The sequence below is a fragment of the Bos grunniens genome, chromosome 4, assembly GCF_055505025.1.
Source record: "Bos grunniens cultivar Pamir isolate PY7600 chromosome 4, Bosgru_T2T1.0, whole genome shotgun sequence".
Classification (NCBI taxonomy): domain Eukaryota; kingdom Metazoa; phylum Chordata; class Mammalia; order Artiodactyla; family Bovidae; genus Bos; species Bos grunniens.
In genome coordinates this window covers 30453146-30475861 of record NC_141168.1, presented here as the reverse complement: position 1 = coordinate 30475861, position 22716 = coordinate 30453146, and the positions used below count along the sequence as shown (strand labels likewise).

The 22716-nt window shown below is 37.7% G+C and overlaps 1 long non-coding RNA gene across 1 annotated transcript in view; it reads left to right on the top strand.

Annotated features, from left to right (window-relative positions):
• The window catches only part of LOC147373875 (uncharacterized), a 137938-nt gene extending 116606 nt beyond the window's left edge, over positions 1 to 21332 (top strand). Inside the window, exon 3 of the long non-coding RNA XR_015163157.1 lies at positions 21048 to 21332. This is a non-coding gene — a long non-coding RNA (uncharacterized LOC147373875). The remainder of the gene's footprint in view (positions 1 to 21047) is intronic.
• The last annotated feature ends 1384 nt before the right edge of the window (positions 21333 to 22716 follow it).

The following is a 22716-nucleotide window of genomic DNA, read 5'->3' as shown; positions in this document are numbered from 1 at the left end:
TCCAATGAATATACAGGATTGATATCCATTAGGATGGACTGGTTGGATCTCCTTGAAGTCCAGGGGACTCTCAAAATTCTTCTCCAACACCACAGTTGAAAAGCATCAATTCTTCAGTGCTCAGCTTTCTTTATAGTCCAACTCTCACATCCATACATGGCCACTGTATGGCCATAGCTTTGACTAGACAGATCTTTGTTAGCAAAATAATGTCTCTGCTATTCAATATGATCTCTAGGCTGGTCATAACTTTTATTCCAAGGAGCAAGAGTTTTTTTAGTTTCATGGCTGCAGTCACCATCTGCAGTGATTTTGGAGCCCCCCAAAATAAAGTCTATCACTACTTCCATTGTTTCCCCATCTATTTGCCATGAAGTTACAGGACTGGATGCCATGATCTTAGTTTTCTGAATGTGGAGCTTTAAGCCAACTATTTCACTCTCCTCTTTCATTTTCATCAAGAGGCTCTTTATTTCTTCTTGGCTTTCTGCCATAAGGGTGGTGTCATCTGCATATCTGAGGTTAATGATAGTTCTCCAGGAAATCTTGATTCCAGCTTGCTTCATCCAGCCCAGCATTTCTCATGATGTACTCTGCATATAAGTTAAGTAAGCAGGGTGACAATATACAGTCTTGACGTACTCCTTTCCCAATTTTGAACCAGTCTGTTGTTCCATGTCCATTGCTAACTGTTGCTTCTTGACCTGCATACAGATGTCTCAGGAGGCAGATCAGGTGGTCTGGTATTGCCATCTCTTTCAGAATTTTCAACAGTTTGTTGTGATCCACACAGTCAAAGGCTTTGGCATAGTCAATAAAGCAGAAATAGATGTTTTTCTGGAACTCTTTTGTTTTTTCCATGATCTAGCAAATATTGGTAATTTGATCTCTTGTTCCTCTGCTTTTTCTAAAACCAGCTTGAACATCTGGAAGTTCACAGTTCATGTACTGTTGAAGCCTGGATTGGAGAATTTTGAGCATTACTTTGCTAGTGTGTGAGATGAGTGAAATTGTGCAGTAGTTTGAGCATTCTTTGGCATTGCCTTTCTTTGGGGTTGGAATGAAAACTGACCTTTTCCAGTCTATGGCCACTGCTGAGTTTTCCAAATTTGCTGTCATATAGAGTCCAGCACTTTCACAGCATCATCTTTTAGGATTCGAAATAGCTCAACTGGAATTCCATCATCTCCTCTAGCTTTGTTTGTAGTGATGTTTCCTAAGGCCCACTTGACTTCCCATTCCAGGATGTCTGGCTCTAGGTGAATGATTACCTCTCCATGAGTATCTGGGTCATGATGATCTTTTTTGTATAGTTCTTCTGTGTATTGTTGCCACCTAATATTTTCTGCTTCTGTTAGGTCCATACCATTTCTGTCCTTTATCGAGCCCATCTATGCATGAAATGTTCCCTTGGTATCTCTAATTTTCTTGAAGAGATCTCTACTCTTTCCCATTCTATTGTTTTCCCCTATTTCTTTGCACTGATAACTGAGAAAGGCTTTCTTATCTTTCCTTGCTATTCTTTGGAACTCTACATTCAAATGGCTATATCTTTTTTTTTTTTTTTTCTCCTTTCCTTTTTGCTTCTCTTTTTTTCACAGCTATTTGTAAGGCCTCCTCAGATAACCATTTTACCTTTTTGCATTTCTTTTTCTTGGGGATGGTCTTGTACACTGTCTCCTGTACAATGTCATGAACCTCCTTCCATAGTTCTTCAGGCACTCTGTCTGTCAGATCTAATCCCTTGAATCTATTTCTCACTCCACTAAATAATCATAAGGGGTTTGATTTAGGTCATACCTGAATGGTCTAGTGGTTTTCCCTACTTTCTTCAATTAAGTCTGAATCTGGCAATAAGGAATTCATGATCCTTGCCACAGTCAGTTCCTGGTCTTGTTTTTGCTGACTGTATAGAGCTTCTCCATCTTTGGCTGCAAAGAAGATAATCAATCTGATTTCAGGATTGATCATCTGGTGATGTCCATGTGTAGAGTCTTCTCTTGTGTTGTTGGAAGAGGGTGTTTGCTATGACCAGTGAATTTTCTTGGCAAAACTCTATTATCCTTTGCCCTGATTCATTCTGTATTTCAAGACCAAATTTGCCTGTTACTCGAGGTGTTTCTTGACTTCCTACTTTTGCATTTTAGTCCCTTATGATGAAAATGACATCATTTTTGGGTGTCAGTTCTAGAAGGTCTTGTAGGTCTTCAGCATTACTGGTCGGGGCATAGCCTTGGATTACTGTGATATTGAATGGTTTGCCTTGGAAAAGAAGAGATCATTCTTCTTTGGATATCATTGGATACTTGAGATTGTATCCAAGTACTGTATTTCGGACTTTTGTTGACTATGATGGCTATTCCATTTCTTCTAAGGGATTCTTGGCCGCAATAGTAGATATAATGGTCATCTGAGTTAAATTCACGCATTCCAGTCCATTTTAGTTTGCTGATTCCTAAAATGTTGATGTTCATTCTTGCCATCTCCTGTTTCACCACTTTCAATTTTCCTTGATTCATGGACCTAACATTCCAGGTTCCTATGCAATATTGCTTTTTACATCAGACATTACTTATATCACCAGTCACATCCACAACTGCATGTTGTTTTGCTTTGGCTCCATCTCTTCATCCTTTCCGTAGTTATTTCTCCACTGATCTCCAGTAGCATATTGGGCACCTACCGACCTGAGGAGTTCCTCTTTCAGTATCCTATCATTTTGCCTTTTCATCCTGTTCATGAGTTTCTCAAGGCAAGAATACTGAAGTTTTTTTCCATTCCCTTCTCCAGTGGTCCACATTTTGTCAGAACTCTCCACCATGACCCATCCATCTTGGGTGGCCCTGTAAGGCATGGCTCATAGTTTCATTGAAACAAGGCTGTGGTCCATGTGATCAGATTGGTTATGTTTTTGTGATTGTGGTTTTCAGTCTGCCTGCTCTCTGATGGAGAAGGATAAGAGGCTTATGGAAGTTTCTTAATGGGAGAGACTGACTGAGAGGAAAACTGGGTCTTGTTTTGATCCATTGAATCTTTATTCTAATTTTCTGTTGTTGGGTGGGACTGTGTTTCATCCCTGTCATTTATCTGAGGCCAAACTATGCTGGAAGTAATGAAGATAATGGCAACCTCCTTCAAAATGTCCCATGCAGGCACTGCTACAGTCAGTGCCCCCAACCCTCCAGCAGGCCACCACCAACTGATGCCTCCACAGAGACTCCAGGACACTCATGGGCAAGTCTGGGTCAGTCTCTTTTGGGGTCACTGCTCCTTTGTCCTGGGTCCTGGTGGGCACAAAGTTCTGTTTGTGCCCTCCAAAAGTCTGTTTCCCCAGTCCTGTGTAAGCTCTGATGTATCAGAAACTTACTTACAATAGTGACTAATTCTAACTCAACAATAAAAATTATTTTTATACATCTCCCAAATTATAAAGGTGTGGCAACAAAAATACAGTGTGTGCTTTCTTAAAATGAAAATTATACAAAATTTTGAACATAAGTACTCCTTCAGTCCAGTGGCTAAATGATTCTACTTAGATGCATCACTAGACAAACTAGTGCCTGTTATCCTAGGACTCAATTTTTGAAATTAATCACTGGCTGCATAGGGACACTTTCATTTGCCCCATCTCATACCCACTGCTTTTAGTTGGCTATTGCCTTTTACACCCTTCCTCCTTGCTTCAACCATTTCATGGAGTCAGCAGCAACAACAATATTGCTATCATGTCACCTGGAGTATGAAGTTCACACTCTATTGAAGTTCACCTAGATCCCCTTATAACATACTTTATAAGGAAAGGATCTCGTTTGGAATCATGTGTTACTTTACTTACCATGTGTCTTTAGGCTTCTCTCTTGAACAGTTATTTGGTGTTTCTTTGATTCTCATGACTTTGATACTATTTAAATTAAAGCCTAATATTTTATGAAATATCTGTCAACTTGAGTTTACCTGATGTTCCTCATAATTAGATTCAAGTTTTGTGTTCCCGGTTAGAATATCACACAAGGGATGCTATGTGAGTATTTTTGCCACTGATCAGGTGGCACGTACATTTTCCTTTTGTTTGCTCTTTTTAAAAAACTTTTATGTATATATATGTACATATATATATTTAAATTTTTCTGTTCTTGAACTTTTTTTATAAATGGTATATAATTTTGACTAGTTCCATTATTGGTGATGTACATTTTGTTCATTTGACTAAGGTGTTATGTATCAGGCTTCTCTCCTGTCAAGTTACTAATTTTGCCTTTGGAATCAATCAGTATTTGAAGCTGTGTAAATGTTCCTCATCATTATTTTTAATTCATTCAATTTAATATATATAGTGTCCTATTTTATTCAACGGGTTATCTTATATTCCTACCACTGTTTTATACTGGTTATCAAATTGCCCAGGATTTGGCCAGTCGAAGGTTCTTTATGCTGGCCCCTATAATCTTTTGTCATTTTGCCGTCATTTTTGTTTCGTTTTTAATTTTTTTAATGTAACCTTTTGTAATACCAAAACCATTTTGTACTGAAGCATATCCAATTAACCATGTTGAGATAGTTTCAGGTGAACAGTGAAGGGATTTAGTCATACATATACATGTATCCATTCTCCCACAAAACCCCTACCATCAGACTGGATATTGCAATCAGGTTTTAAGCACTTTCTTGCTTTCTGACAAAACAACATGCCAGGTCATCTTAGGTTTGTGCACTTTGTGCTGTTTCAGTCATGAGGTCCGCCATTTCTTCAACATGGCTGGTTCCTTTTAGTGGAAAATAATACTTCAAAACCAGTATCTGCATATTAGATGTAACAAAGCTCCCAGGCTTTGTTAGTGGATGGAAGTAGAGAATATATTTATGTTTATATATTGCACACACACACACACACACACACCTCTATCCTTTAGCTATGTTAATAACTATTTTTATTTATTGATACGTAAGAGAAGACTCTACACATGGACATCACCAGATGGTCAACACCAAAATCAGATTGATTATATTCTTTGCAGCCAAAGATGGAGAAGCTCTATACAGTCAGCAAAAACAAGACTGGGAGCTGACTGTGGCTCAGATCATGAACTCCTTATTGCCAAATTCCGACTTAAATTGAAGAAAGTGGGGAAAACCACTAAACCATTCAGGTATGACCTAAATCAAATCACTTATGATTATACGGTGGAAGTAGGAAATAGATTTAAGGGACTAGATCTGATAGAGTGCCTGATGAACTATGGATGAAGGTCCCTGACATTGTACAGGAGACAGGGATAAAGACCATCCCATGAAAAAGAAATGCAAAATGACTGTCTGAGGAGACCTTACAAATAGCTGTGAAAAGAAGAGAAGCAAAAAGCAAAGGAGAAAAGGAAAGATATAAACATCTGAATGCAGAGTTCCAAAGAATAGCAAGAAGAGATAAGAAAGCCTTCCTCAGCAGTAAATGCAAAGAAATAGAGGAAAACAACAGAATGGGAAAGACTATAGATCTCTTCAAGAAAATTAAAGATACCAAGGGAACATTTCATGCAAAGATGGCCTCAATAAAGGACAGAAATGGTATGGACCTAACAGAAGCAGAAGATTTTAAGAAGAGGTGGCAAAAATACACAGAAGAACTGTACAAAAAAGACCTTTATGACCCAATCACAATGGTGTAATCACTCACCTAGAGCCAGACATCCGGGAATGTGAAGTCAAGTGGGCCTTAGAAAGCATCACTATGAACAAAGCTAGTGGAGGTGATGGAATTCCAGTTGAGCTATTTCAAATACTCAAAGATGATGCTCTGAAAGTGCTGCACTCAATATGCCAGCACATTTGGAAAACTCAGCAGTGGCCACAGGACTGCAAAAGGTCAGTTTTCATTCCAATTCCAAAGAAAGGCAATGACAAAGAATTCTCAAACTACCTCACAATTGCACTCATCTCACACGTTAGTAAAGTAATGCTCAAAATTCTCCAAGCCAGGCTTTAAGAGTACATGAACTGTGAACTTCCAGGTGTTCAAGCTGGTTTTAGAAAAGACAGAGGAACCAGAGATCAAATTGTAAACATCCGCTGGATCATCAAAAAAACAAGAGAGTTCCAGAAAAACTATTTCTGCTTTATTGACTATGCCAAAGCCTTTGACTGTGTGGATCACAATAAACTGTGGAAAATTCTGAAAGACATGGGAATACCAGACCACCTGACCTGCCTCTTGAGAAACCTATGTGCAGGTCAGGAAGCAACAGTTAGAACTGGACATAGAACAACAGACTGGTTCCAAATAGGAAAAGGAGTACGTCAAGGCTGTATATTGTCACCCTGCTTATTTAACTTATATGCAGAGTACATCATGAAAAATTTGGGATGGAAGAAGCACAGGCTGGATTGAAGATTGCCTGGAGAAATATCAATACCCTTAGATATGCAGATGACACCACCCTTATGGCAGAGAGTGAAGAGGAACTAAAAAGCCTCTTGATGAAAGTGAAAGAGGACAGTGAAAAGTTCTCTTAAAGCTCAACATTCAGAAAATGAAGATCATGGCATCTGATCCTATCACTTCATGGGAAATAGATGGGGAAACAGTGGAAACAGTGTCAGACTTTATTTTTTGGGCTCCAAAATCACTGCAGATGGTGATTGCAGCCATGAAATTAAAAGACACTTATTCCTTGGAAGGAAAGTTATGACCAACCTAGATAGCATATTAAAAAGCAGAGACATTACTTTTTCAACAAAGTTCCATCTAGTCAAGGCTATGGTTTTTCAAGTAGTCATGTATGGATGTGAGAGTTGGATGATAAAGAAAGTTGAGTGCCGAAGAATTGATGCTTTTGAACTGTGGTGTTGAAGAAGACTCTTGAGAGTCCATTGGACTACTAGAAGATCCCACCAGTCCATCATAAAGGAAATCAGTCCTGGGTGTTCATTGGAAGGACTAATTTTGAAGATGAGACTCCAATACCTTGGCCACCTGATGCAAAGAACTAGTTCATTTGAAATGTCCTGATGCTGGGAATGATTGAGGGCAGGAGGATAAGGGGACGACAGAAGATGAGATGGTTAGATGGCATCACTGACTCGATGGACATGAGTTTGGGTGAACTCTGGGAGTTGGTGATGGACAGGGAGGCCTGGTGTGCTGTGGTTCATGTGGTCACAAAGAGTTGGACACGACTGAGCTACTGAACTGACTATCTTATATAGAAAACCATGAGTTCCCCTTAATAGTCCAACAACAAATATTTCATTTTTGCAAGAGTAGACTTAGGAGCAGTGATCACATATATGACTGGACTAATCTATTATCTTCTGCATAAAACACAAATAACATTCCTATTGTGCTTTCCCTTATTCTCCTATAGCATTCATGTCATTGCTTTCTCTCTACTCAAATGCAGCTCTTTTTCAACAACTACTCATCTGCCTTGGCTCTTATGCTGGACCAGCCTCTTGGCTTCCAGTGAGAAGAACACATGGATGTTCTTCTCATTTTGCTTGGCCCCCTTGTATTCACAAATTATTTTAATTGCCTAGTCATTTAGTGATGTCTCCCTGTAGACCCTTAAAGAACATCGTAGAATCGGTTAATGGATATTTGCATTCCTTAAGTTTAATTACTGCCTTCTTTTCTTTCTTTATAAACATTTCTTTGTGAATACCCATGTTGTATAATAATTATATCCCCACATCTTAAAGCATATGGCTCTACATTCATGGGGGTTCTTGAAATCCTTGTAAGTGAAGTGCACACATAACTATAGTCACAATTCAGACTTAGTCACAGTGAGATCCCTGAGAGTTAATGATTATCCCTCAAATTATTGGAGGATATGTAAAAGGAAGCTTGCACAGGATGAGATTTTTAACAAACACAGTACAAAGTAAGTTGCTACCTTTTCTCTGTGAAATAGTAATTGGCTTAGAAACATCTTGCAAATGTGGAAACATTGTGGATTAGCATTCCAGAGTTAAAGGGCCCTCTTTGATGGTATAGAAGAGAGGTCTTCTGGCATAATATATTTTCAGCAAATCTTTAGACTCATAATGTTCATGTAATAACATTTGACAATAATTTCATATATGTGAATGAGAGAAAAAATAGTATAAAAAGACCCTAGGATGAAAATAACTATATTTCTTAAGAGTGTCCTATAATAAAATGAAATGTTGTCCATCTTGTCAGTCTTTCTCAAAGTCATTCAAACTTATACCCAAACACCAGAAGCTGAAGAAAATAAAATTGAAGAATTATGAGATTAACTACAAGACCTTCTTGAAACTACTCCAAAAATTATGTGCCTCTCTTTAAAGAGGGTTTCAGAGTTAAAGTAGGAAAAGTGTTTATTGATCAGAGTGTAATGGGAGAGAAAGGAATTGGAAAGGATCAATGCATTCACTGAGTTTTGCTCAGCTTGACTTTGCACACAATATATTTAAACATTAAGAAATACATTTGGACCTTTCTAGATTGGCTCCTTACAAACCAAATTGATTGCATTATCGAGTGAAAATTCAAGAAACCAATGTTCTCTAGTGTGACAGACATATGGCCAAATGGTAATGTAAATTTATATTGCCAGTTTTCTTTCTTTAAGATTTCAATTGAGCTGTGCATTTATCACTTTATCCTCTCACACCTCATCTTTGTATGATCACAGAAAAGAAGTGTGAAATGAAAATTAGGAATTGTTTGATAAATAACAGAAATGTCAGGGAGAAAAGCAGCAAATGATCTGTGGCAACAATTGAGTGTGAATTTATTGATGTTGAAAGGATAGCATTTCAAGGAAAATAAAATAGAAAGAGAGAGAGCAGAGGGTCACAGATGAAGCATCGCAACACATGGAATATAGGAGAGAACTCAAAGGAAAATGCCTCTGCTGATATAATAAGGCAAGAAAAAAGGGGCTATAGCTTGGATAAGGAGCAAATGATCCAAAAGTGCTAAAGCATAAGCAAAGATTTGTGTCAAATGTAGAAAATACGGGAAGAGTTATAGGTTCCACAGTAATAACATTGGTCAAATAAGATGGACAGAATTCATTCAAATACAGTAATGGAATGTGCCAAACTGTAGTATCAGCTCAAAAGATATTTTGTTCATAAAAAGCTACCTTCGTGGAGTTTATGCACTGGCATTCCAATAAGAGGAAAACAGACAACTGTAAATAAAAAATAAACATTAAATTAAACTGGTGATGGAAGTGCTCTGTGGTGATTCAGTTGCTCAGTTGTGCCCATGCAACTCTTGTAACCCCATGAACTGTATCTCTGGAGAGAGAGAAAACAGATAAAGGGTGTAATGAATGAGTGATACTCATGTAAAAGTGTGCTGAAACATTTAATATGATGGTCAGGGAAGGTCTTATTGATAAAGTGGTATTTCATCAAAGATGAACACCAGAGATAAAAGTAAGAGAGCGAAGTGGGATACCTGGGGAAGAGCATTAAAAGAACAGGGGCCGACAAGTTCAAGAGCTCCAAAGAAACGAGTCTCCTGGGTATATGAAATATCACAGGGTCAGGTGGTCAGTAGCCCAGTGTTACATGAACTGAGTGAGATCTATGTGTTATATGTAGGTTGTATATCTGGGTGTGGAATAATAATATACACAATACATCAAACACTTATTCAAAAGCACTTCTCTGCAGTGCTTAAAGGAATAATTCTCTTTAAAATAACTGAAAACACATGTAGTGTAGTGATGAATACAGTGCTCTTTCTCTTTCTTTGTCACTCCTTCCACACAGGAAATAACTAATTTTTTAATATTTCATTAAAACAAGGTGGAGCTGCTTTTGTAAATAAGATTTGATTTTATGAGAAATCATCATCCTCAAAGATTATATTAGGGAAAATTAATACTCCTTAAATTGTTGGAATGGCCTAATTTCCAATTCAATCTAAAGGAATCCATAGGCCATACTAAATTCCACACATTAGTCAGTTTATCACAGGGTCCCCAATTTATCTCTAAGGTAATAGTTTTATTTATTTTTTAAGGCACATGTTTTCTTTTTTTTTTTTTTTTTTAATTTTATTTTTTTTAAAAAAATCACATGCTCCCCATCCTGAACCCTCCTCCCTCCCAACCTCCCCATACCATCCCCCTGGGCCTTCCCAGCGCACCAGCCCCAAGCATCCAGCATCGTGCACTGAACCTGGACTGGCATCTCGTTTCATACATGACATGTCACATGTTTCAATGACATTCTCCCAAATCTTCCCACCCTCTCCCACAGAGTCCATAAGACTGTTCTATACATCAGTGTCTCTTTTGCTGTCTCGTACACAGGGTTATCGTTACCATCTTTCTAAATTCCAAATACATGCGTTAGTATACTGTATTTATGTTTTTCCTTCTGGCTTACTTCACTCTGTATAATAGTCTCCAGTTTCATCCACCTCATTAGAACTGATTCAAATGTATTCTTTTTAATGGCTGAGTAATACTCCATTGTGTATATGTACCACAGCTTTCTTATCCATTCATCTGCTGATGGACATGAAGCAGGTTGCTTCCATGTCCTGGCTATTATAAACAGTGCTGCGATGAACATTGGGGTACACGTGTCTCTTTCCCTTCTGGTTTCCTCAGTGTGTATGCCCAGCAGTGGGATTGCTGGATCATAAGGCAGTTCTATTTCCAGTTTTTTAAGGAATCTCCACACTGTTCTCCATAGTGGCTGTACTAATTTGCATTCCCACCAACAGTGTAAGAGGGTTCCCTTTTCTCCACACCCTCTCCAGCATTTATTATTTGTAGACTTTTGGATCGCAGCCATTCTGACTGGTGTGAGATGGTACCTCATAGTGGTTTTGATTTGCATTTCTCTGATAAAGAGTGATGTTGAACATCTTTTCAAGTGTTTGTTAGCCATCTGTATGTCTTCTTTGGAGAAATGTCTATTTAGATCTTTGGCCCATTTTTTGATTGGGTCATTTATTTTTCTGGAGTTGAGCTGTAGGAGTTGCTTGTATATTTTTGAGATTAGTTGTTTGTCGGTTGCTTCATTTGCTATTATTTTCTCCCATTCTGAAGGCTGTCTTTTCACCTTGCTAATAGTTTCCTTTGATGTGCAGAAGCTTTTAAGTTTAATTAGGTCCCATTTGTTTATTTTTGCTTTTATTTCCAATATTCTGGGAGGTGGGTCATAGAGGATCCTGCTGTGATGTATGTCAGAGAGTGTTTTGCCTATGTTCTCCTCTAGGAGTTTTATAGTTTCTGGTCTTATGTTGAGATCTTTAATCCATTTTGAGTTTATTTTTGTATATGGTGTTAGAAAGTGTTCTAGTTTCATTCTTTTACAAGTGGTTGACCAGATTTCCCAGCACCACTTGTTAAAGAGATTGTCTTTAATCCACTGTATATTCTTGCCTCCTTTGTCAAAGATAAGGTGTCCATATGTGCGTGGATTTATCTCTGGGCTTTCTATTTTGTTCCATTGATCTATATTTCTGTCTTTGTGCCAGTACCATACTGTCTTGATAACTGTGGCTTTGTAGTAGAGCCTGAAGTCAGGTAGGTTGATTCCTCCAGTTCCATTTTTCTTTCTCAAGATCGCTTTGGCTATTCGAGGTTTTTTGTATTTCCATACAAATTGTGAAATTATTTGTTCTAGCTCTGTGAAGAATACTGTTGGTAGCTTGATAGGGATTGCATTGAATCTATAAATTGCTTTGGGTAGTATACTCATTTTCACTATATTGATTCTTCCAATCCATGAACATGGTATATTTCTCCATCTATTAGTGTCCTCTTTGATTTCTTTCACCAGTGTTTTATAGTTTTCTATATATAGGTCTTTAGTTTCTTTAGGTAGATATATTCCTAAGTATTTTATTCTCTTCGTTGCAATGGTGAATGGAATTGTTTCCTTAATTTCTCTTTCTGTTTTCTCATTATTAGTGTATAGGAATGCAAGGGATTTCTGTGTGTTGATTTTATATCCTGCAACTTTACTATAATCATTAATTAGTTCTAGTAATTTTCTGGTGGAGTCTTTAGGGTTTTCTATGTAGAGGATCATGTCATCTGCAAATAGTGAGAGTTTTACTTCTTCTTTTCAAATTTGGATTCCTTTTATTTCTTTTTCTGCTCTGATTGCTGTAGCCAAAACTTCCAAAACTATGTTGAATAGTAATGGTGAAAGTGGGCACCCTTGTTTTGTTCCTGACTTTAGAGGAAATGCTTTCAATTTTTCACCATTGAGGATAATGTTTGCTGTGGGTTTGTCATATATAGCTTTTATTATGTTGAGGTATGTTCCTTCTATTCCTGCTTTCTGGAGAGTTTTTATCATAAATGGGTGTTGAATTTTGTCAAAGGCTTTCTCTGCATCTATTGAGATAATCATATGGTTTTTGTTTTTCAATTTGTTAATGTGGTGTATTACATTGATTGATTTGCGGATATTGAAGAATCCTTGCATCCCTGGGATAAAGCCCACTTGGTCATGGTGTATGATCTTTTTAATGTGTTGTTGGATTCTGATTGCTAGAATTTTGTTTAGGATTTTTGCATCTATGTTCATCAGTGATATTGGCCTATAGTTTTCTTTTTTTGTGGCATCTTTGTCAGGTTTTGGTATTAGGGTGATTGTGGCCTCATAGAATGAGTTTGGAAGTTTACCTTCCTCTGCAATTTTCTGGAAGAGTTTGAGCAGGATAGGTGTTAGCTCTTCTCTAAATTTTTGGTAGAATTCAGCTGTGAAGCCGTCTGGACCTGGGCTTTTGTTTGCTGGAAGATTTTTGATTACAGTTTCAATTTCCATGCTTGTGATGAGTCTGTTAAGGTTTTCTATTTCTTCCTGGTCGAGTTTTGGAAAGTTGTACTTTTCTAAGAATTTGTCCATTTCTTCCTCGTTGTCCATTTTATTGGCATATAATTGTTGATAATAGTCTCTTATGATCCTTTGTATTTCTATGTTGTCTGTTGTGATCTCTCCACTGTCATTTCTAATTTTATTGATTTGATTTTTCTCCCTTTGTTTCTTGATGAGTCTGGCTAATGGTTTGTCAGTTTTATTTATCCTTTCAAAGAACCAGCTTTTGGCTTTGTTGATTTTTGCTATGGTCTCTTTTGTTTCTTTTGCATTTATTTCTGCTCTAATTTTTAAGATTTCTTTCCTTCTACTAACCCTGGGGTTCTTCATTTCTTCCTTTTCTAGTTGTTTGAGGTGTAGAGTTAGGTTATTTATTTGACTTTTTTCTTGTTTCTTGAGGTGTGCCTGTATTGCTATGAACTTTCCCCTTAGGACTGCTTTTACTGTGTCCCACAGGTTTTGGGTTGTTGTGTTTTCATTTTCATTCGTTTCTATGCAAATTTTTATTTCTTTTTTGATTTCTTCTGTGATTTGTTTGTTATTCAGCAGCGTGTTGTTCAGCCTCCATATGTTGGAATTTTTAATAGTTTTTCTCCTGTAATTGAGATCTAATCTTACTGCATTGTGGTCAGAAAAGATGCTTGGAATGATTTCTATTTTTTTGAATTTACCAAGGCTAGCTTTATGGCCCAGGATGTGATCTATCCTGGAGAAGGTTCCATGTGCGCTTGAGAAAAAGGTGAAATTCATTGTTTTGGGATGAAATGTCCTATAGATATCAATTAGGTCTAACTGGTCTATTGTATCGTTTAAAGTTTGTGTTTCCTTATTAATTTTCTGTTTAGTTGATCTATCCATAGGTGTGAGTGGGGTATTAAAGTCTCCCACTATTATTGTGTTATTGTTAATTTCTCCTTTCATACTTGTTAGCATTTGTCTTACATACTGCGGTGCTCCCGTGTTGGGTGCATATATATTTATAATTGTTATATCTTCTTCTTGGATTGATCCTTTGATCATTATGTAGTGACCTTCTTTGTCTCTTTTCACAGCCTTTGTTTTAAAGTCTATTTTATCTGATATGAGTATTGCTACTCCTGCTTTCTTTTGGTCCCTATTTGCATGGAAAATCTTTTTCCAGCCCTTCACTTTCAGTCTGTATGTGTCCCCTGTTTTGAGGTGGGTCTCCTGTAGACAACATATGTAGGGGTCTTGTTTTTGTATCCATTCAGCCAGTCTTTGTCTTTTGGTTGGGGCATTCAACCCATTTACGTTTAAGGTAATTACTGATAAGTATGATCCCGTTGCCATTTACTTTATTGTTTGGGGTTCGAATTTATACACCATTTTTGTGTTTCCTGTCTAGAGAATATCCTTTAGTATTTGTTGGAGAGCTGGTTTGGTGGTGCAGAATTCTCTCAGCTTTTGCTTATCTGAGAAGCTTTTGATGTCTCCTTCATACTTGAATGAAATCCTTGCTGGGTACAATAATCTGGGCTGTAGGTTATTTTCTTTCATCATTTTAAGTATGTCTTGCCATTCCCTCCTGGCTTGAAGAGTTTCTATTGAAAGATCAGCTGTTATCCTTATGGGAATTCCCTTGTGTGTTATTTGTTGTTTTTCCCTTGCTGCTTTTAATATTTGTTCTTTGTGTTTGATCTTTGTTAATTTGAGTAATATGTGTCTTGGGGTGTTTCGCCTTGGGTTTATCCTGTTTGGGATTCTCTGGGTTTCTTGGACTTGGGTGATTATTTCCTTCCCCAGTTTAGGGAAGTTTTCAACTATTATCTCCTCAAGTATTTTCTCATGGTCTTTCTTTTTGTCTTCTTCTTCTGGAACCCCTATGATTCGAATGTTGTAGCATTTAATATTGTCCTGGAGGTCTCTGAGATTGTCCTCATTTCTTTTAATTCGTTTTTCTTTTATTCTCTCTGATTCATTTATTTCTACCATTCTATCTTCTAATTCACTAATCCTATCTTCTGCCTCTGTTATTCTACTATTTGTTGCCTCCAGAGTGTTTTTAATTTCATTTATTGCATTATTCATTGTATATTGACTCTTTTTTATTTCTTCTAGGTCCTTGTTAAACCTTTCTTGCATCTTCTCAATCCTTGTCTCCAAGCTATTTATCTGTGATTCCATTTTAATTTCTAGATTTTGGATCAATTTCACTATCATTATTCGGAATTCTTTATCAGGTAGATTCCCTATCTCTTCCTCTTTTGTTTGGTTTGGTGGGCATTTATCCTGTTCCTTTATCTGCTGGCTATTCCTCTGTCTCTTCATCTTGTTTAAATTGCTGAGTTTGGGGTGTCCTTTCTGTATTCTGGCAGTTTGTGGAGTTCTCTTTATTGTGGCTATTCCTCACTGTGTGTGGGTTTGTACAGGTGGCTTGTCAAGGTTTCCTGGTTAGGGAAGCTTGTGTCAGTGTTCTGATGGGTGGAACTGTATTTCTTCTCTTTGTTCAGTCGCGCTGTGGGGAGGGAGGGAGGGATGCTGCAAGCAAATAACACTGGCGTGCGCTCGCAGTGCCTCAGCCACACTGGGTCTGCCCCCGCTCACTGCGCGTGTAGCCTCCCTGCCCACACTGCTCGGGCTCTAGGTTGTTCCGCCGGGAACAATCCAAGGCTGGCCCTGGGTTGCATGTACCTCCCAGGTCCAAGCCGCTCAGGTTCAGGCACTCGGATAGTCCTCAGAGGCGCAGACTCAGTTGGGCCTGAGTATTGTGCTCTTCCCAGGTCCGAGCAGCTCAAGTGATGAGGTGTTTGGCGAGCGCCAATGCTGCGACTTATCGCCTCCCCGCCACTCGGTTATCTGGGCGCAAAACCGGCGCACCTTCTTAGGCAGATGTTAACCGTCCAGACCCCCAAGAAGTTTTAGTTAGCAAAGAAGCCTGCTTACAGTTTTATAGATAATGTCTCTCTGGGGCTGCGATTGCCCCCTTCCGGCTCTGGCTGCCTATCACCGGAGGGGGAAGGTCTGCAGCCGGCTATCTCTGTTCAATTCTTTGTTCCGTGCACGGGCCTGGCGGTCTTAGGTTGGGGCTGGCTTTTCGCGTAGTAGATATCCCACAGTCTGGTTTGTTAGCCCAAATTATTTCGCTCAGATAGTGCTCAGGGTATTCAGGCCAGATTCTTACTCTAAGCGATGCAGCCCGCGCTGCGCCTCCCTGCCCAGCCCCCGCTTGTTAATGGCGCCTGCAGGCGTCTGCGCTGCTTCTCCACTGGGGGAGTTACCGTAGGACTCGCAATCTTCGAGTTTTAATTGTTTATTTATTTTTTCTTCCTGTTACGTTGCCCTCTGTGCTTCCAAAGCTCGGCACAGATTCGGCAGTGAGAAGGTTTCCTGGTGTTTGGAAACTTCTCTCTTTTTAAGACTCCCTTCCCGGGACGGAGCTCCGTCCCTCCCTCTTTTGTCTCTTTTTTTGTCTTTTATATTTTTTCCTACCTCCTTTCGAAGAGTTGGATTGCTTTTCTGGGTGCCTGATGTCCTCTGCCGGCATTCAGAAGTTGTTTTGTGGAATTTACTCGACGTTTAAATGCTCTTTTGATGAATTTGTGGGGGAGAAAGTGTTCTCCCTGTCCTACTCCTCCGCCATCTTGGCTCCTCCAAGGCACATGTTTTCTAAAGCAATGAAAGGATCATGAAGGATGTTCAATTTTTCAATTTATATTTTTATGTTGTTGTTCAGTCGGTAAGTTATGTCCAACTCTGTGACCCTATGGACTGTAACCGCCAGGCTCCTCTGTCCATGGAATTCTCCAGGCAAGTATACCGAATTGGGTTGCCATGCCCCTCTCCAGGATACCTTCCTGACCCAGGGATCTAACTCTCATCTCTTAAGTCTCCTGCACTGACAGACAGGTTCTCTACCACTAGCGCCACCTGGGAACTCCTATACTTAACATTAATTACACTAGCTTATATAAAGCTATGCAGAAGGCATATCTACTTTAGCTTGTTTTCAAAAGTCATTTATAAGCACAAGGATATTAACTATGATATGTTTCTAGAGTATGCTAATAGTGAATGTAATAAAAATTTAATCTGAAAAAAACTGTGAAAAATTTAATTCAGGAAACAAATATTATAGCACACAAATATTTTACTTCTTTTTCAAGATCCCTTGGTGCACAATGAATTTTTATCTAGAACTTCTAACACCCATGCTTTGGAGTTACGGAGAACTATGATTATTTTGCATGTGTATTGAAACCATTATCTTAGTAGTTGGTGTCTTAATTGAGACCTTTGTTCTCAAGAATTATATTTCCTACTCTCTACTCTCTCCTCCGCTGGTTTCATTAGGTACTATAGTAGCAGTGAAGTAGTGTTAGTCACTCAGTCCTGTCCAACTCTTTGTGACCCTATGGGCCATAGCCTGCTGGGCGCCTGTATCCATGGGATTCTCCACTCAAGAATACTGGAGTGGGTTGCCTTTCCCTTCTCCAGGGATCTTCCTGGCCCAGGGATAGAACCTGGGTCTCATGTATTGCAGGCAGATTCTTTACCATCTGAGCCACCAAGGAAGCCCATTAGGTACTATACAAAACGAAAAATATGTTGAAATGAAAACACCAAAAATGAGTTAGCCTTGGTTACTAAAGCATAAGCATAGAAGAAAGTATGAGTTACTTCAAAGTTCAACTATTTTTCCATTTGGGCATGTTTATTAACATCATCAGAAAGATTATTATTCATCATTTAGTTATATAAAAAATAGGATTGCTGCTTATTTTTAAGTAGTTGAAAATATTTATATGAGTCAGGGCAAGTGATTTTTTTACTTTAGAATTGGAACAAGAACTGGGTATCTTGATTTGATAGCCCTGTAAAAACCTTAATTTGAAAGATGTCTTTTTGTTCTCTTGATAATAGTACTTATAACTTTTATGATTTGTTATCATTTGATTCTTAGACAGGATTCCCTTGAGTCTTGGTTTTCTGCATTTATCTCTTAAATGGTAGATTTTACATTTATTGTAATTGAACCTCATCTTTCTACAAACCTGCAATTTGTCATATGATATTTCTGATTGCTGCAAGTCACTGAGAATGAGGATTTTATAGTGTCTGCAACAGACAGAGATGTCTAGGTTGGTTGTCAAGCAAAGGTTTGTATTTACAGCAGCCCAGATTAAATAGAAATTGACTTTGCTCCCTTTATACATAGGTACTGTTGGGATAATAAAATAAGTGAGAATTAGTTAGGCTTTAGTGTTTTTAATGTTGTAGATATGAAAGTGACCAAATAGGAAATTAAATGTTCAGTTGCACAAAGGAATAGTGATTTAGAAGAAAAATAAGGGAAATAGGCCTTGCTATTGGCAAATTCACAATCAACCCATATAAATATTATATTTCATCCGAGGATTTTCATCCAGTGGTTAATTTAACCTTGCATTTAAGTCATCTCCCAAACATTGCAATGCCTCTGATCCTGCAACTATAGCTCTTGATTTCATTCCACATTTAGGTATTATTCAGTCAATAATTAGACAATCAACTGTATTTGTCCTGCTGATTTATTTTATTTTATTTATGAGAAGACACTTTAATCTCAGATTTTTTCCAAGGCATTGAGGAAATAACTCAATTTTAAAATGACTTTAATCATTAGTATTAAGGCCCAGAGACTTAAAAAAAATATTTCCTGGACCCAATGCCGTGTAATGGAATATGTTAGAGAAACTCTTTGAAAACAAAAAGTCAGTTGCTGGAGCCGCAATGCAGTTTTATATAAAAATATTTACTCTGCTTTTATTGACATCATAGAGACATCTTGCCATATTTTTCCTCATAGTTACAGGTATATTAATTTACCTGTGATCTATTTTGCCACCTGATTGCTTTGACAAAAAGTCTTTGTTTTGGCATAGAATACCGAGGCATCAGTGACCCCAATTAAGGTTTTTCAAGACCAAACAAAGCAGATCTAATTAATCCTCCTGTAATAGAAAATTGCCTTTGATGTGGGGATGACTGACTCTACTCACACTGTATTTTTATGAGTGAAAATTGAGATGAAGAACCTAGAATATTATGCATTTAGAAGTGCGTGTATAACAGGAATCATTTTGTATTGTCTTTAATAAATGTCTTATTGTCACATGGATGCCTATTTCTTTTTAGAAGTATACAATTTGGTTAGATAATACAGTTTGCAGGCAAAGTCATCAAATATCAATTGTGCACATCCTATAAAACATCGGAGAAGGCAATGGCACCCCACTCCAGTACTCTTGCTTGGAAAATCCCATGGATGGAGGAGCCTGTTAGGCTGCAATCCATGGGGTCGCATAGAGTCAGACATGACTGAAGTGACTTAGCATAGCATAGCATATAAAACATACATTTTGTTTAAAATTGGGTAGTCAGTGGCAAATAAAATAGAAAATGTTCTTAGCCTCACAGATCTTATAGTTCAGTTGTCATGGATGGATGGATGCAATCAAGCAAAAAATGGAAACATAGCAATGACAGAAAAAGAAGAAATGGGATAGAAAGGAAAGGAGCTATTTTCCTTGAACTCATTAACATTGTTAATCAATTCTGTTTGCTTGTAACTATTGCAAAGCACTGTTTGCTCATCCTAGAATCTTTGATCACACAGTTATCTATAATGAAAAGCTTATCTCTATACTATAATTTCCATCATCAATATGTCATATTTCTATAATTTTCAGGCATGTATGTGAATTTTCAAGGTCCCAAATGGAACCTATGATTTATATTGCAGTAATTTTTTTATTATCTCACATGCAAGTGGATGTATATAATTATAGCTCTGTACTTCTTATATTCTTTATCTCCATCTCCAAATGTCTTGAAAACAAAATTTCTTGTGTATTACCATTCTTTTACCCTGGCTCACAGTAGGAGTCAATCAAGTGGGAAAGCAGTCTTACAACTTGAATCAGTTTTTAAGTATAGTTATGCCTATAATCCCAGATGGCACATAAGTTTCAACCTATAACTCAGAGTTGCTCAGTCCTATCCAACAAGGTGGAGTTGCTTTTGGAAACAATATTTGATTTTAAGATAAATCATCATCCTCAAAGATTATATTAGGGAAAATTAATACTTCTTAAGTTGTTCAGTTCAGTTCAGTCACTTAAGTTGCTAGAATAGTCTAATTTCCAATTACATCTAAAGGAATCCATATGCCATGCTAAACCCCACACATTAGTCAGTCTACCATAAGTCCCTGATAGTAAATAATGACAAACACTTACAGCTTCTCTTTCTTTGGGTCTTTGAGCAGACCACCATCAAATGTAGATTTTTTTCTGATGAGATATAAAAATGAGTCTTGAAAGTTGAAATTCGTTACTACACAGGGATTCCCAAGTGTTGCTAGTGGTAAAGACTCTGCCTACCAATGCAGGAGATGCCAAAGATGCAGGTTTGACTCCTAAGTCAGGAAGATACCTTGGAGAAGAAAATAGCAACCCTTTCTAGTATTTGTGCCTAGAATATTCTGTGGACAGAGGAGCCTGGTGGGCTACAGTCCATGAGGTCGCAAAGTGTTGGGCATGACTGAGCAACTGAGTACATAGGGAAGATAAATCAATTTGGAGCTGAGCTTCCATCATGGTGAACACAAGTGGAAGTGGGTGGATCATGGAAGAAATGCCATATCCCTTTGCAGTTCTGAGCAAGGCTTAGTAGATATTCTTAAATAAGTGTTTCTTCTCTTACTGTGCACCCTATGACATTTTTCAAAGACTTCAAATGGTTGGGTATTTTTAATAATTTTCACCAGTTATGGTTGTTTCACTTGGGAGAGGGCTCATGAAGATCTTCACATCACCATTCCAGAAATGAAACAGATGGTGTGGAGTTTCTTCAATAGACAGTGAATGCTGGTCATCAGCTATAAAGCCAAGTTCTGGAAGCAAGGGTACATTTTATGTTCTGGGGAAAACAGAGGGAAGGTTCTAGTTGATGGAGTATAAAGAAGAGAAAAATTCTGGAAGTAAAAGTCAAATTTGAGTGATCCTATAAAACAGGGCAGAGGATATGATTCTAATACAGAATCCAGCTGGGCACTTTGATATCCAGTGCTCTCATTTCCTTGAGGAAGGAAGGGAAAGATAAGTAGTTACGCTCGTTAGCTAAGTTTGAGCAAATGATACTGAAATGTTCTATTTCCTAAGAGAGAAGACCAAGAGTGTCATACATCTGCTAAAATACATGTATCATTTCTGTGGGCTTCCCAGGTACTTCAGTGGAAAAGTATTCACCTGCCAATGCAGGAGATGCAGGTTTGATCCCTAGGTTGAAAAGTTCTGCTGGAAAAGGGAACAACTACGCACTCCAGTATTCTTGCCTGGAGAACCTCATGAACTGAGGAGCCTGGTGGGCTATAGTCCACGAAGTTGCAAAAGAGCTGGACAGAACTTAGCGACTGAAAAACAACAACAAATCATTTCTGCAACAATAACTCTTTAAATTTTTTAATTTTAAATTTTATCTCTTTAAAACAATAAAACAAATTTTATTGGTGTTTTGCTTTGAATAAATGATCATCTACCTTTTTGTGTGAGAAATAATCTGTCAATGCTTTTGAAATGAAACCTACAATAAAGAACAGAAAATTGATGTTAAATGCATCCCTATTATAGTGCATTAAATAGAGGATATTAAAGATGCATCCCCTGACTTTTCTTTATTAGGAAAAAATATAGCTAAGTACACAAAAATTATTCTTGTCCATTACTTTAAAAACTATGTCCTCTATTCTAGTTTTCTATTGTAAATCTGGAATTAATTGTAACTGATGTCACTTAGTAATTTACTCTTGTTTCTTTTCAAACATAAAAGCCTGTTTATACTTTTCCTGTTAAGAACCCCGCTATTCAACTGCTGAATAGGAGTCGTTAGGACAACCGAAATAACAAAAATTGAGAGAAGGTTTTGGCAAATATTAGTTATTCAAATATCAATGGCTACAAAGGAAACCTGATTACTTTTATTTGCTTGATATTTCCAGACTTGTGTACTTTATCCCATGCCACAGCATTTGTATCATCAAACTATACTGTCTTGGTACAAAATTAAGATACTGAACTTTGTTTTCCAAATCAGTTATTTGGCTCTTATGCATTTGAAAACTTTGCAAAATAATGACATTTCTTATTGATTTATGTATTTAATAAAGAGCATCCCAGTAAACAGAAAAAATTAATTCAGTTCCTGGAGTACCTAGTTGCAGCATGCTTGATATTTTTCAGGTACTCTCTACTTTGAAATTAATTGTAAAATTAACTTTCTTTAATTTAAATAAATGCCATTACAATGTAACTAGTACCCAGATAGAAACAGAATATTTTCTGCTTTCCTAATGCCCATCTGATGACTTCTTTTGGTTATAAGCTGCCCTCATGGATAATTCCTCATTTTTAATATTAGAGATCAGTTCAGTTTAGGGCTTCTTTGGTAGCTCAGACAGTAAAGAATCCGCCTGTAATGCAAGAGACCCCAGTTGGATTCCTGGGTCGGGAAGGTCCGCTGGAGAAGAGACAGGCTACCGACTCCAGTATTCTTGGAGTTCCCTGGTGGCTCAGCTGATAAAGAATCTGCTTGCAATGTGGGAAAAAGAAATGGAAACCCACTCCAGTGTTCTTCCCTGGAGAATTCCATGGACTTATAGTCCGTGGGGTTGTACAGAGTTGGACACAACTGAGCGATTTCACTAGTTTGGTTTAAAAACAGCTTTTATAAATAAAGGAAGATGAGATTCAATTATAATGAGTGTAAAATCTATCACCAAACAGATTTAACAGAAAACCATGACTCAAGGGTACTAAGAAGCAAACTATAACAAGTCACTACAGTAATAAGTGCTATTATCAAAGGACAGAAAGACATCTTTTGAATTAGGGTTTA